The sequence below is a fragment of the Myodes glareolus genome, chromosome 8, assembly GCF_982192425.1.
Source record: "Myodes glareolus chromosome 8, mMyoGla1.1, whole genome shotgun sequence".
Taxonomy (NCBI): Eukaryota; Metazoa; Chordata; class Mammalia; order Rodentia; family Cricetidae; genus Myodes; species Myodes glareolus.
This window is the reverse complement of record NC_142033.1, coordinates 9,971,601-9,985,486: the sequence shown is the minus strand read 5'-3', so window position 1 is coordinate 9,985,486 and position 13,886 is coordinate 9,971,601.

The following is a 13,886-nucleotide window of genomic DNA, read 5'->3' as shown; positions in this document are numbered from 1 at the left end:
GAGAGCAGGGAAGTAAATATCTTAATTAAGGGAGCCATTTTAGGGTTTGCAAGAGACTTGATTCTAGAGGGGTTCCCAGGTCCATGGAGAGGTCCTCAGATTGTTCCTTGGGCAGCAGAGGAGAAGGTGCCTGAACTGGCCTCCCATAGCCACACTGATGAATATCTTGCATATCACCATAGAACCTTCATCTGGCGATGGATGGAGATAGAGACAGAGACCCACACTGGAGCACTGGGCTGAGCTCCCAAGGTCCAAATGAGGAGCAGAAGGAGGGAGAACATGAGCAAGGAAGTCAGGACCATGAGGGGTGCGTCCACCCACTGAGACGGTGGGACTGATCTAATGGGAGCACACCAAGGCCAGCTGGACTGGGAATGATGGAGCATGTGATCAAGCTGGACCCTCTGAATGTGGCTGTCAATGAGGGCTGACTGAGAAGCCAAGGACAATGGCACTGGGTTTTGATTCTACTGCATGGACTGACTTTGTGGGAGCCTGGTTTGTTTGGATGCTCACCTTTATATACCTGGATGGAGGGGGGAGGACCTTGGACTTCCCTCGGGGCAGCGAACACTGACTGCTCTTAGGACTAGAGAGGGAGGGGAGGTGGGGAGGAGGAGGGAAAAGGGAGGCGGGGAGGAGGTGGAAATTTTTAATAAATAAATAAATAAATAGGGACTGGAGAGATGGCTCAGCGGTTAAGAGCATTGCCTGCTCTTCCAAAAGGTCCTGAGTTCAATTCCCAGCAACCACATGGTGACTCACAACAATCTGTAATGAGGCCTCGTGCCCTCTTCAGGCATGCACGTAGACAGAATATTGTATATGCAATAAATAAATAAATATTTTTAAAAAATAAAAAAATAAAATAAAATAAATAAATTTAAAAATAAAGAAATAAATCAGAATTAATTTTTTAAAAAAGGTATTATTAACCTTGTAATTGCAATAATAGGCAAAGCCCACTGCAGGAGGACAGGGGGCTACAGACAGCAGAACCTAAACACCAAGCAACTGTGGAAAGTTTACAATAACCAGGGCTTATCTTTTTCTTCATTTTCCTTTCTATACAAATAGAATAAACAGCAATCAATAAAAAAGCAACAAGCATATGGAAAATAAAAATAGTAAAGCAAAATTTCTAAAAAAAAAAAACTACTGTAATTAGCTTTGTTACGGGGCGGGGGGGGGGGGGGTGCTCAGGTTCCTTTGGCAGTGAGAAGAGATTCCTGAACATATTCCTGACCATGCTTGCTGTTAGCATGTCTGAGTGATAATAAAACCAGTTCCCTTTTACACGTGTGTCCTTTTTCAACCTCTGTGATGTGAAATAAACATGAAGCTGTCAAAATAGACTGAATTGAGACAAGTTAAATTAATCCGCCACTGATGGCAGTCATTATAAACAATGTGAATGTAGTCCCACCTCCCTGGCATTTAAATAATCCGTCTGAAAACCACCATGGCCTAAATTCTGCATGTGCAATCACAAGGGGAGACGTAGAAAGACAAGGACATGGTGAGTGAAGTCGACAGGAATATCCTTGACCCTGACACCAAATCCGAAGAGCTTTGTCCCTCCTCTTTCCCCCTTCTTCAAATGTCTGCCTGGCTGCCTTTGCGAGTCTTCTCCTTCCTCAGTACCAAATATACTGTTCAGTGGTTTTAGGAACTTTTCACTTTATAGAGTCAGATAAAGACAAAATTATTAGATATAATGATCTTGTCTTTCAATTTAAAAATGAAAGTAGCTATTGTTAATGAAGACCTCATAAAATTTATGTACGCTCTCAAAAATTCTAAAGAATTTCCATTGCAATACAATCAATTACCTCCGATTTCTGAAAATACATTCTAGTGTAACAATCCAAAAAATAGAATTATGCTACTGTTGATTATACTAAGAAAACCTGTGGGGGTAAATACCATGCAATATGGGTATAGATGATACAAGACACAGGAAATGCTATGAACTGTCTTAAATGTCAAGAGCTTTAATAATGCTTACAAAGTCTTATGCTGGATGGAGGTGTGGCTCAGTGCTAAATCATCTAGCATTTGGGATGCCCAGGGTTAGGCCCCTAACACTAAAAACTTATGTCATCAAGTTAAGTTTTTTTTAAAAAAAAAAAGGCAGATAATAAAATTATGTGCATAATAAATTCTCAGTTATGTTCAAGCGTGCACAAATATACACCTGGCTCTCCTCATTTACTTTCTGTTGCTGTGCTAAACACAATGACCAAAAGCCACTTAGGGAAGGAAAGGCTTATTTCAGCTTGTGGGTCTGTCTTGTGAACCAGATGAGCAGGAGCTCAAGGAAGAACCTGGATGAGGAAACTAAAACAGGGGTCCTGGAGGGGCACTGCTTACTGGCTTCCTTCCCTGCGGGTACTGACCAGCTTCCTTCTGCACCCGAGAACCACCTGTCCAAGGACGGTACCTCTCACAGTAGGATAACCCCACCACCACCAATAAATCAAAACAATACCCTACAGACATGCCCACAGGCCAGCCTGGTAAAAGCAATTCCTTGATTGATGGTCTCTCTTCCCAGATGCCTCTAATTTGTGTAATTTAACAAAAGCTAGCCAGCACACTGGCCAAAGACAGCCAAAGCAACCTTGGAAATGGTGGAGGAGGAGGAGGACTGCATTCTTTCCACGCACCATCTCACTGCTATTTAGCTAACATGTGAGGAACAGGGCTGAGGCACACAAACCAACCAATGGACTAGAACAGGTACTACTACATGCATGATGTAGTATGATTATATGCACACAGATACGTGTATTCTTGTGTATGTAAACAAATAAAATACTATTAACTAACATTAAAACAATGAGCTCTAAATGGAAATTTATAGTTTGTGTATAATCTAGTATATACAATTAGGTTGTCAACTCATGCTGTATTTAAAATCTAAAATCCATGTAATCAACTTAAATATGAAAGACTAAATATTTTGCAGGAAAATATAGGCCATCTCATTATGATCTAAGAGTAGGAAAACATTTCTTAAATAAGACAGAATAGGGAGGTCTTAAGAAAGACTAACCAATTCAACTACACTAAAATTTAAAACCCCATGCACCACCTCCATTACACCATCTCTCCTTCCACCTGCGCATCCCTTCTCCGCTGGTATACAGTCTGCCCTGTCTCTCGCCTGCGCGTCCCTCCTCCGCTGGTGTACAGTCTCCCCGTCTCTCTTTCAGGATACTATGAATAGGTTCAGAGCCCTCCTGCCACAGGCAACAGGCTCAGTAGAGGCTCAGTAGCAGAACACTAGCTCCTGGACCATACTGGGTTTGCTCTCCAGCACAACTCCTTAGCAACACTACATATGCACACGACTGTTGGTTTTCTACTTATAAGGCTGCATTTATAGATTCTAGAAATTGGGATCTGATATGTTTGGACAATCATTACTAAGCCTTCATCATGAAGGATTCCATTTTTTATGTTTTCCTTGTAAACTCTACAAGGTAATACTGATCTCACAGATAGAAGTCTTCAATTCATACATCCAAATTTCCTCTTATCGGTGCCCACGCTGGGGCAGGACAGTCAGACTCGCTCATCTACATGATGAGGGAACACAGTGCAGAAGAGCGCTTTGTCCACGTCAGACCCTGCGTCTCCCGTGGAGGGAAGCAACACTGTCGGTGAGATGTGTCTCACTTCCAGGGAACGTCCAATAGACACAGGCGAAGTGGGGGTCCATGGCATAGCTGAAAACAACACAGACAGGCTTCAGATACTAAAGATCATTTTCCAAGTTCTTAGCCCATGAGGGGCTACAAACAAATTCCAGTTTTGAGCAAGATAACCCTGAGCAGGAAGTGCAGATAATTCTTACTGAGAGAGCCAAGAAGCCAAACCAATGCCATGACAGGCTCCTAACAGCCTTGCCAGGGACCAGGCCTCGGTTTCGATTTACTGGAGCTGAACAAGCAGTTCTTGGAAAGCCTCAACTCAGACACAACCAATCAGCCGATGCCCCACAGCCTTCTGCTTACTGAAGAGAGCTCTCCCACCTTGCTGCTGGAAAGTCCCTGGTTACGAAGCCACCAACCGGTTCTATAGCAACCTGTAAACTTTGTGTGGAAGCCCACCAACCAGGCCCCAGACTGACCTCTCCTCCCTGGAATTCCCCTAATCTTGCTTTTAAGCTTTTAAGGAGCCTGTGAGCTTCCTTCGGGATCATCATTTGCTCATTCGCTGAACGGTTGACACCTTGTATGCATGGAAAAATAAATACACGCCCTTGTTGACCACAGGCGTGCCTGGTAGTTTTCTGTGGGACTTCTCACAGATCCTAACATTTAGCATTGCATGTGTTTCCTAAGTGGCCTAAGAAAGACTCCAAAGCCTAACGGCTCTAATTCCTCCACCTCTTCCCCTCTTCCAGCCCCCACTCACACAGTCTCTTTCTCTACAGCGCTTATGTCGCACACATATGCCTTACCTCCCGCCAAGAGTTAACTCAAATAAGTCTCGTCAAAATTATCCTGCTCCTCTAGCCCACCCTTTAAGCATCCCTCAGACCTAAAGGGAAGAGGCTGACTCGACACAATGCACAACCATGAAAGATGACTGATTGAGATCCAGCGCACTGCGCGTGCTGCCAATGGTGACATTGTTACAGCAAATTCATCATCCTGACACGTTCATAATGCTCCGACACTGTTGTCTGATTGCGTCTCTCACTGCAGGGTGGTAGCTTATGCTGGGTACCACAAGGAGACAGATGGCACTGAGAAGAGCAGCCTCACCTAAGCCTCTGCTCTACCACATGCTGTTTGTGCCAAATAAACAATGCCCAGAAAGGAAAGAAAATGCTCAAGGGCAAAGGCCAAGGGGCTGGCACCTGGCTGAAATGGAAGCTGGGTGGATCCCCTCTCCTGGGCTCTTCTGAGCAGGCATTTGCAGGCCGTGCTGGCAACATAAATAGTATAGGGGCTGATGAATGGGCTGACCAGAAAGGACTTTATTTGAAGCCAAGGACATTTTCCTCAATGATGCAATTACTTGTAGACAGGAATGCTTCTCGACCCTAAACACCAAAGAATTAATAGCCCAAGGTGGGCCAGAGTCAAGTGTCAAGAGAACCCCATATATTCTCTTCCTTCATCCCCACAGCTTGCTGCCACATGCGTGTTCCTGTACTCACAGGCATGCTCATACACACACTCGATGTTAAATAACGACCACAAAATACCACTTGTGAAGTCCACTGTCTTTGCTTAGGCTTCCTATTGGGTTTCCTTGTCGTTCGTTCGCACCACAGGCCCTAGTGTGGTCAGTTGGAAAGTGTTAATAATAAACTCAGTCACTAACAATGAGCTGGTGTTGCATTAAGAAAGAAATAAAGGAGTCATTTAGCATCTTCTTGGAGTCATTGAACCAACAGTGAGTCCAGTCTTCTGCATGTCCCTCTGTCTTCTGTCTTCTTGTCTGTTGCATCAGTCTGAATCTGTGCCTGCCTGGCAACTGCCTTGTCTGTCTGTCATGAGACCCTGTGTGTCTGTCCCTAACAAAGGGCTTTGCTCTGTATTTACTGAACAGCAACAGAAGACATCCCATGGGGAAGGGATGAGGATCACTTTACAGACATCTTTATCAGAGTTTTACAAGGGATTAAATCACAGACTCTTATTGACTCAGATAATGAATGGTACCACAAACACCATCATTGACCAAGCAATATCCACATCTTGTGTCCAACATTTCATGTGGATATTCGTTTTATAAGACTGCTTTCGGCCTCTACTTTTGCTATTTCTGGCAAATGGTTATCAGAACACATGACTCTGGGGCAGAGGCGTGGAATAGGACATAATTTAAGACTACACCTATGCATTAGCTTTCCAAGGCCAGTTAAACAAACAGGCAGAGCACACAGTAGGACAGCAGTGTAAGTTTTAAGTGGCCTCAGGTGTTATTAACTCTGTGTGGTCCAGCAAATGCTCCAGTCTCGTGCAATGCATCTCCACACCCTATGACTAGAGCACTCTTTCCAGTAGGCGACTAGCAAAGGAGTAAGGAAAAAGGAAGTAGCTGCTGCCCAAGAAAAAGGGTACAATATCAAGCCAGTATCAGTGGGAGAAGGGGGCAGTCTCTAGAACTTAGAAAACACTCATCTCTCTGGAACCCTACCAGACAGTCCTGGGGGTCAGGCTATTTGTTGTGAGAATCCATCAGTCACTGGTTCAGGGTTGCTTCCTAGAGGCACTAATTCCTCTGTGTTTCTGCCTAGCACTTCTGACCTGTTTTGGACAGGTCGATTCTTTATGGCTGCTGTGGGTAGTATAGCATTACCCCATGAGACTCCCCAAGCACTTTTATAAGTTAGCAAATTAGACAGACAGCCATTGACTTCCAGTCCTAAAATCAAGCCATGGGAGGAAGAGGTCCCATACACACACACACACACACACACACACACACACACACACCTTAAAACCTGTGTCGGGGCTCACTGTCCCACAGAGGGGGCACACATCCTGCACTCTGAACACTGGAAGAACCAGACCCACCTGCACTCTCTTTGTTCGGGAGCAACTGTGAAAGCGTCGCTCCCCTGTGATTCAAAACGTCTATTCTCAGCTCGCCGAGCCAGAGACGGACCACAGGGAAGACTGTGCAGGAGAAGATGGGGTTTGCTTCTTCTGTGACCACTCTCAATCCCCGCCTCTTCTGGAACTCCTCTCTCACCAATTCGGCACCAGACAGGCCCTTCAGAGAATTTTTCTGATATTGGTGATTTGCCACTGTTGTGTGACAGGGCTTTTTCTAAAGAGCCGCAAGACACGTCTAGTCACCCCCAGTAGGGAATAGACCCAAGTATGGACACCACCAAAGTCCAACTTGGTAAACCAACGAGTTGTATTGGGTTACTTATAGAAATAAAGATAAGGGTTACTGACAGGAGCAGAAACGACCCAAAGACATTTTGACAGGGCAGCTCACAGAGCTGGGAACCTGGAGCATACCGTACAGCCTGCGGGCAGCTCAAGAGTTGGAAGAGTGTCCACCCAGGTGCTCCAGTTGGTCTAAATCTCTTGTAGGCAGCTCGAGGTCTGGTCTCACAGTCCCGTGTAGCTCAGTTTCACTTTGTCTGAGAGGGACTCATAGTTTTCATTGCTCACTCCAGCAGGGAGGAGCCTAGTGAATCTGGTCAGTTTCAGGGGCTTCCTGAAGCCATTTTGAGTTACTCACCTTCCTGATTTAGGAGGTTCCCTGCAGAGAGGAACATTTCAATCTCAAGGAAACTGTTACTCACCTTCCTGATTTAGGAGGTTCCCTGCAGGGAGGAACATTTCAATCTCAAGGAAACTGTTACTCAAGAGCCACTAATAAAAAATGTACATTTTCATTCACTTAACAAATGCCTAGCAAGTGGCTTGCTTTAAGCCTGTCACCGTGCAGATGTGGGGGACACAGAAATACAACTCAGGCCCTGTCTGTAAGATGTCATAAGTGCCACAATTAAGACATACAGCACAAGAAGAAAGCTTGGGGGACTTACTGCAGGGAAACAGTTCTTCAATTAGTGCATGAAAGCCCTGGGGCCTCATTCAACGTATTTCCAGCATCGGTGAGAAGGCAGAAGGGACTGGGGAATGGAAAGAAGCTTCCTGCTCCTCAAATCTTTAAATCACACATTGGAGCTGCAGAGAATTCAGGCATTCGGGTACTTTCGTATTCTATCTTCATACGGCGTTGGCCTGCGGCCACGGCCTACAGAACAAATTGAACATGAGCAGTGAGCAGCAGTGTGAGCATGTGCTGCTGAAATCCTGCTGTGCATAAAGGATGGTTTTTAATTTGCTTGCACATTCCAAGAAAAAAAAAGGCTTCCTACTTATAGATTAATCCAACATTCTGGTACTAACGCTCTCCTTGCTCATTATTCAACGTGGAGATTGCCTCTGTTTCTGCCTACACCTGTTTGGCTCCCTTATCCCGGAATCACGTGTCAGGGAACCCAAGGCAAGATCTCTGTGGAAAGGCTGCGTCCTATATTCGTTTCATCTGCAGAAGGAAGGTAACAACACCTCACAGGGAAGTTGGGAGGATTAAGTCAGATAATGGATAGCATACATAATTTGGAAAGTTTATTTGTTCCAACAAGCCCCAGGCTTCTCTGAGATATGGCAATAAAGTCTTCTGCTGCATTTCACATGAATAGTCATGAATAGTTATCAAATGCTTACAGGATCTCTTCAGGAGGAAATAAGGAGGCCCTTGAAAATACATGTGTGCTGCACGGGAGGATGCTAACCTCACAGCCGCGTTGAAAAGGAAGCTGTGCAGCATTGCAATTATCTTCTAAACAAAGAGTCAGTGAAGGACCAGACAAAAGGCATTTCAGGCTTTGCTAGTCAGAGAGCGACGTACCCAGGCTGGGGATGTACTCAGTGCTCACTGAGTAAGAGCATCTGCAATACAAGCAGGAGCGATGGAGTCTGGTTCCCCAGAGGCTGTGCAAACCCATGCGCAGCCAGCATTCGCGGACAGAGGCAGGCTGATACCGGGAGCTCACTGGTCCCCACCTCTATCAAGCTTCAGGATCAGGAACAGACCCTGTCCCAAAAATATATGGTGAAGAGCAAAAGAGGAGGACTCCCTATGTGCACATATGAGCATACACACAGGTATACATATCCATACATGCCTTTGAACATATACACCACACGGACACACTAAAGATTAAATGTTCTTCATTTTAAGTGTACAAACAGAAAAGTTAACAGGGTTTTTGACTATTTTATTTTAACTTTTACATTCTAAAATGTAAAAACTTTCCCTAGTTCCAGGATTAGGTCTGGCCCAATAGCCTGTACTTTGCTTCCAACTCCTGATCTTAAATGAATAGATGGACAGACAGAGAGACAGACAGACAGATATGTAGCTTTCAACCCAGAAATCCCCACTAACTGGATTAGGAAATGTTTGAATGTATGCACTCACACACATAAGGTCTGTGAAGCCTCATATGGCCCCAAGCCCTGCACCAACCCCATTTTCACCAGAAATGACCCACCTGCCGTTGTCTGTGCACCTCCGGTCACACTTTACCTTCTGGACTAAATAGATCTGTTCCATCTAGAGGAGCAATACATCAAGTCATTAACATTGTGATAACACTGTGATATTCTCAAGTGGCTTTTTGTTCCCCATGGAAATCTCAAACAATATATAAACAATAAAAGAACACCAAAAGAGAAAAAAGTAAGCAATGGTTGTTCTCCGCAGAAATCTGCAGTGTTTCCTAATTCCAGATTGATTTTTTTGAAAAAGAAAATTGAGATGGGGAAGTGATGATTTTGTGTGTTGCAGCTATTTTCATTACTGCAAAGTGGAATAAAACCCTGGGGCATGTGGTTGCCAAAGTCCTAACCTAACTCTCACCACGTGCAATCTGAGCAAGCATGTCAGATTCAGTGACTCTCAACCTGGCTATCCGATAAGCACAGATTATGTCTACTTTATCCCAGGGTATTGTCAGACCAAGATTAGATACTGACATCAAGAATATTTAGAACTGTGTCATGGCACCGAGAACAGCCTCAGTAAGTGTGAGCCATAATTATTTTAACAATTTTGGGGGGTTTTAATGTAAAAGAACAAATGTAAATTTTGTTTTACATCCCTACTTCCAGCCCACAAGATTTCGATTCAGAAAGTCTGGGACAGGGCCAACAGGATGTCTATAAACAGAGCTGTCTGAGATCTGGGTGTCAGAGGAACAAGGTGGGTCCACGTTTTGCAACACAAGGTCCTAGAAAGCAGATCAACAGCATTGGAGGTTGGAGCAGTTGTTGCAGGAGAGAATGTGAGGGTAGTTATTGGGAAAGGGTGTGGCCCCAAGGGAATGTGGTCTTCGTCCAGGTGTTGGTATCTGATGTTCAGTTGATATCATTTATCAAGATACGTACTTGTGACTTATGAGCTTAACTAAATGAGATTTGTTTCCTTTTTCTTCTATAAAAATGTAAAGCTCCAGAACTACTGCCAGAGTGAACAACAAGATCAAAGTCCCCATTAGTGTTTCTCATCCCTGACAGAATATTAAATCATTTAAAGAATAGTACACATGCTGATTTCAATGGCTTGGACGGGGACCCACCCAACAGTGATTAGATGCTCACTGAAGATATCGTAAGTCAAAGGAGATTTAAGGTAGGTGAGCTCCACATATCCATAATATCAACACAATGGAAACCAAGGTAAGGATTGTGAGCTCAAGGCCAGCTTGGCCTACACAGTGAGACCCTGCCTCAGATGAAACATGTTTACCATGCCCAACAACACAGCATAATCTATTCTACCTGTTTGGTTTAGGTCAATTTTTATTCTCTCTATTTGTCCTTTCTAAGTTTTTATCAGCAAACAGCAATCATGTAGCTGCCAAGGTTTTTCCCTTCTCCTGGCGATTTGCAGGGCCGTGTGACCTCCGGCTCCCTGGAGACTCTGCACTAGCTCTGGCTTGAGGAGATAACCTAGCAAGAACCTGGTTCTCTTTGTTATGGTGATTCCACTTGTATTCAAGGTCTTAGCAATGGGCCCTTAGCCTGGCTCCCCAGCTGACCCTGCCCGAGGGGCCGGGAAGACTTTGATCTTCTCCTCCTGCTCCTGGATGGGAGGAGGCCTTGCATTTTCGATCCTTCTAGCCCACTGGTATATATACCCGACTTGAGTTTAATAAAGTTGCCATTTACTCTGGTAAATGAGCAAAGGTCTCTTTTGTGTGTGTGTCTCTTTCTCAACCCTCAGGACAATCGTCCATTCTCGTGGGCTCGAGTTCGGGAAAGCGCGCAGCCTGAACCGGGTGTGGGTATCCATTGGGAAGTGCAGACTCTTACACAATCATATATGATAACATCTCTCAGATGAAACTTTCATGTGTGAACATATTTTGACACATCGCCCACCACGGTCCTCTCTTGTCCCCTGCCACTCATGCTGACTCCATTGCTCTTCCCGCCGACTTCTATATCTTTTTTTTTCAATCCAATGAACTTAACTAGGCTGCTTACAGAAGTATAGATAAAGGATTATTTACAGAATACAGGCAACTTATCAGTAATTAAACCATTATGTAAAATGGCTTCCCTTCCCCAGCCACCACTAACTGTTTACAGATGGATCTTCAGGGAAGGATGGGGCTTCACAAGCCTCTCCCACTGTAGTCATTAACAGCCAATAAAAATCTCAGGGAAAGGTGGGACCTTGTGATCCTCTCACTGCATCAGTAATGGAGTACTTACTGTTAGTCAAGAACGTCATGGCCATGCCATGCCTAGAAGACAGAGGTCTGCAACCCTACCCTTTCCTCTGGCTTTTCCATTCTTTACACTGTCTCTTCTGTCATGTTCCCTGAGCTTTGGAGGGGATGGTAGAGATGTCCCAATAGGGATGAACATTCAACGGTCACTTATCTCACCATTTAGAAAAGTCATGTTCTCTGCAGTGAACACTGCCTACTGCAGTGTTCTCTAACCAAAGTTGACAGAGCACTAACTTATGAGCATGAATAGAAATATTCAGAAGGTCATTTTACAGGTACATTGTATCAAATTATCAATAAAATAGCCATATCTCCCTACCCCCAACTATTAACTACTCCACACATGTACAGTATTAGACGTGTATCTCTTCCTATGTACCAGGCCTCACATTCAGGGAGAAAGTGGTGATTTACCTCCTAAAGAGCCATGCCACTACTGTACCAGTGGGCATATCTTGTACGGCATGCCAGAAATGCAGCATGCCACAGGGCTCACAACTAAGTAAGTACCTCACCTCTTTTATGCATTCTTTTAATGCGCCTATCAGTCAACAGTTGAGCAAAATCATCTACCACAGAGCTGGTTTTGTCATAAAGTGTTGAATGACTTATATGATTTATTGAATACCTGCTGTCAGCTTCAGTCGTGAGCTTGAGAAACCTGGGAATAGGGAACCTCTATTTAGGAACTACCTCCATCTAATTCATTGGACGTGTCTGTGAGGAATCTCCTTAATTGCTAATCAATGTGGAAGAGTCCAGCCCACTCTGGGCCTGAGCTGTATCAGAAAGATAGGTGAGCAAGCAAAGAAAGCCAGAAAGCAGCATTCTTCCAAGGTTTCTACTCCAGTTACTGCCTCCAGATTCCGGCCTTGAATTCTTGCCTCGGCTTTCCTGGATGATGGACTGTACCCTGTAAGTCAAATAAACTCTTTCCTCCAGAAGTTGGTTTCAGTCCATTGTATTACAGCAGCAGAAAAGCAAGCTACAGCACATGTATCTTTCCTCTAAAAGCATACTGACAACACGATATGATGTATCTATTCCCCTAGTGATGGCATGACCAGCTGGGAACTGCGGTTTGCTGCTACTTCTCAGCACCAAGAAAGGGTGTCCTACTGCAGCCTAGGAAGCAGTCAAGATCAGAATCTGGCACCAAAGACGCTACAGAAAGCTTATTGTTTTCACACCATCATAAAATCAAAAATTCTAAACAAAACTGTCTATCAGGGACCATCTGCATTTTGAAAGATCCTCCAGATGAATATGTCCTTTTGTGCCAGAGCTGAGAGGTAACAGCCTGTCTCCCTAGGACCCCTAGTTAAGGCACCAGTGACTGGACCTCTTAGCGAGTCTGGGTCCATACTTCTGCATCTGGGGCATGGCGATGTTAATCCATAGAATACAAGCCAAGCCTTGAGAAGCACTGGCCTTGGTTGGCTTCCTTATGAAGCTAAATCGGTGGCATTTAGCCCTCTCTTCTTCAGGCCCCCACCAATAAGAATCAACGATTCTCACACATCTATAACCCAGGAATAACTGAACTATAGCTACTCTTATGACACACAGACAGAGTTGGTCGAACATCCTGTTGTTTGGATATTCATGCATCATGGATGGAAAAGGGCTCCTGGAGTCCCACACCTGTCTGGGGAACTTTTCTTCAGGGATGCAGTCCCCAGAGTGGCCCATTCTCTGGGGGACGGTCCTATACCCACGCACATACAGGCAGCCATACCCATCCTCTAGATGACAGTCGTGTACCCTTATGCACATACAGGCGGCACTACACAATTTGGTGGGTATTAAATGTTAAAATAGAGAGAGAGAGAACACATGAAATTGAGAGAAAGAAGGGAAAGAAGGGGTAAGGGAGGAATCAGAGAAGAGAGAACAGGGGTGGTATGGATCCAAACACATTGTCTATGTGTATGAATTAAATAAAATATTTCATTTTTAAAAATATATATCATGCATACACAAATATATATGTGTGTGTGTGTGTGTGTGTGTGTGTGTGTGTGTGTAACAAAAATAAAATAAAAAGAGACCATGAATTTTAAAAAAGACAAGGTGGGGAAGGTTTGGAGGAAGAAATGGAAAGCAGAAATCATGTAATGATATTATAATCTCAAAAAATATTATTGGGAAGATAAATAAATAATAGTAATTTTAAAGTCAAAATAAAGAGTAAATAACTTTTTGTGCATTGATGTGGGATTCCCCCTCTGTATGTTATGAATATATTTTATTTAAGTTGTTACAACTCGGCTCTGGCACTCCCACACTGTTTAAGAGATTTATTGAGAGGGAAGAGTCCAGGAGAGTGGCTACCTCTACCAGGATGGAAGAGGAGCCGCACAAACTGAACAGGTACAGTGCTTACATAGGGATTGGTTACTTTAGTGGGTCAGGGTCAGAGATGGCTGATTTCAGAGCCAACTTGTATTTCTTTCACTGGCCTTTTAAAGCTTTTTGGCTCTAGTTTGGGGAACAGGGCATATTTCTTTCACTGACTCTGATTCTAGGGACAAAGTGTGTTTCTTTGGCACTGGTGTCAGAGTCAGGGTGGGTTTCCTTAACT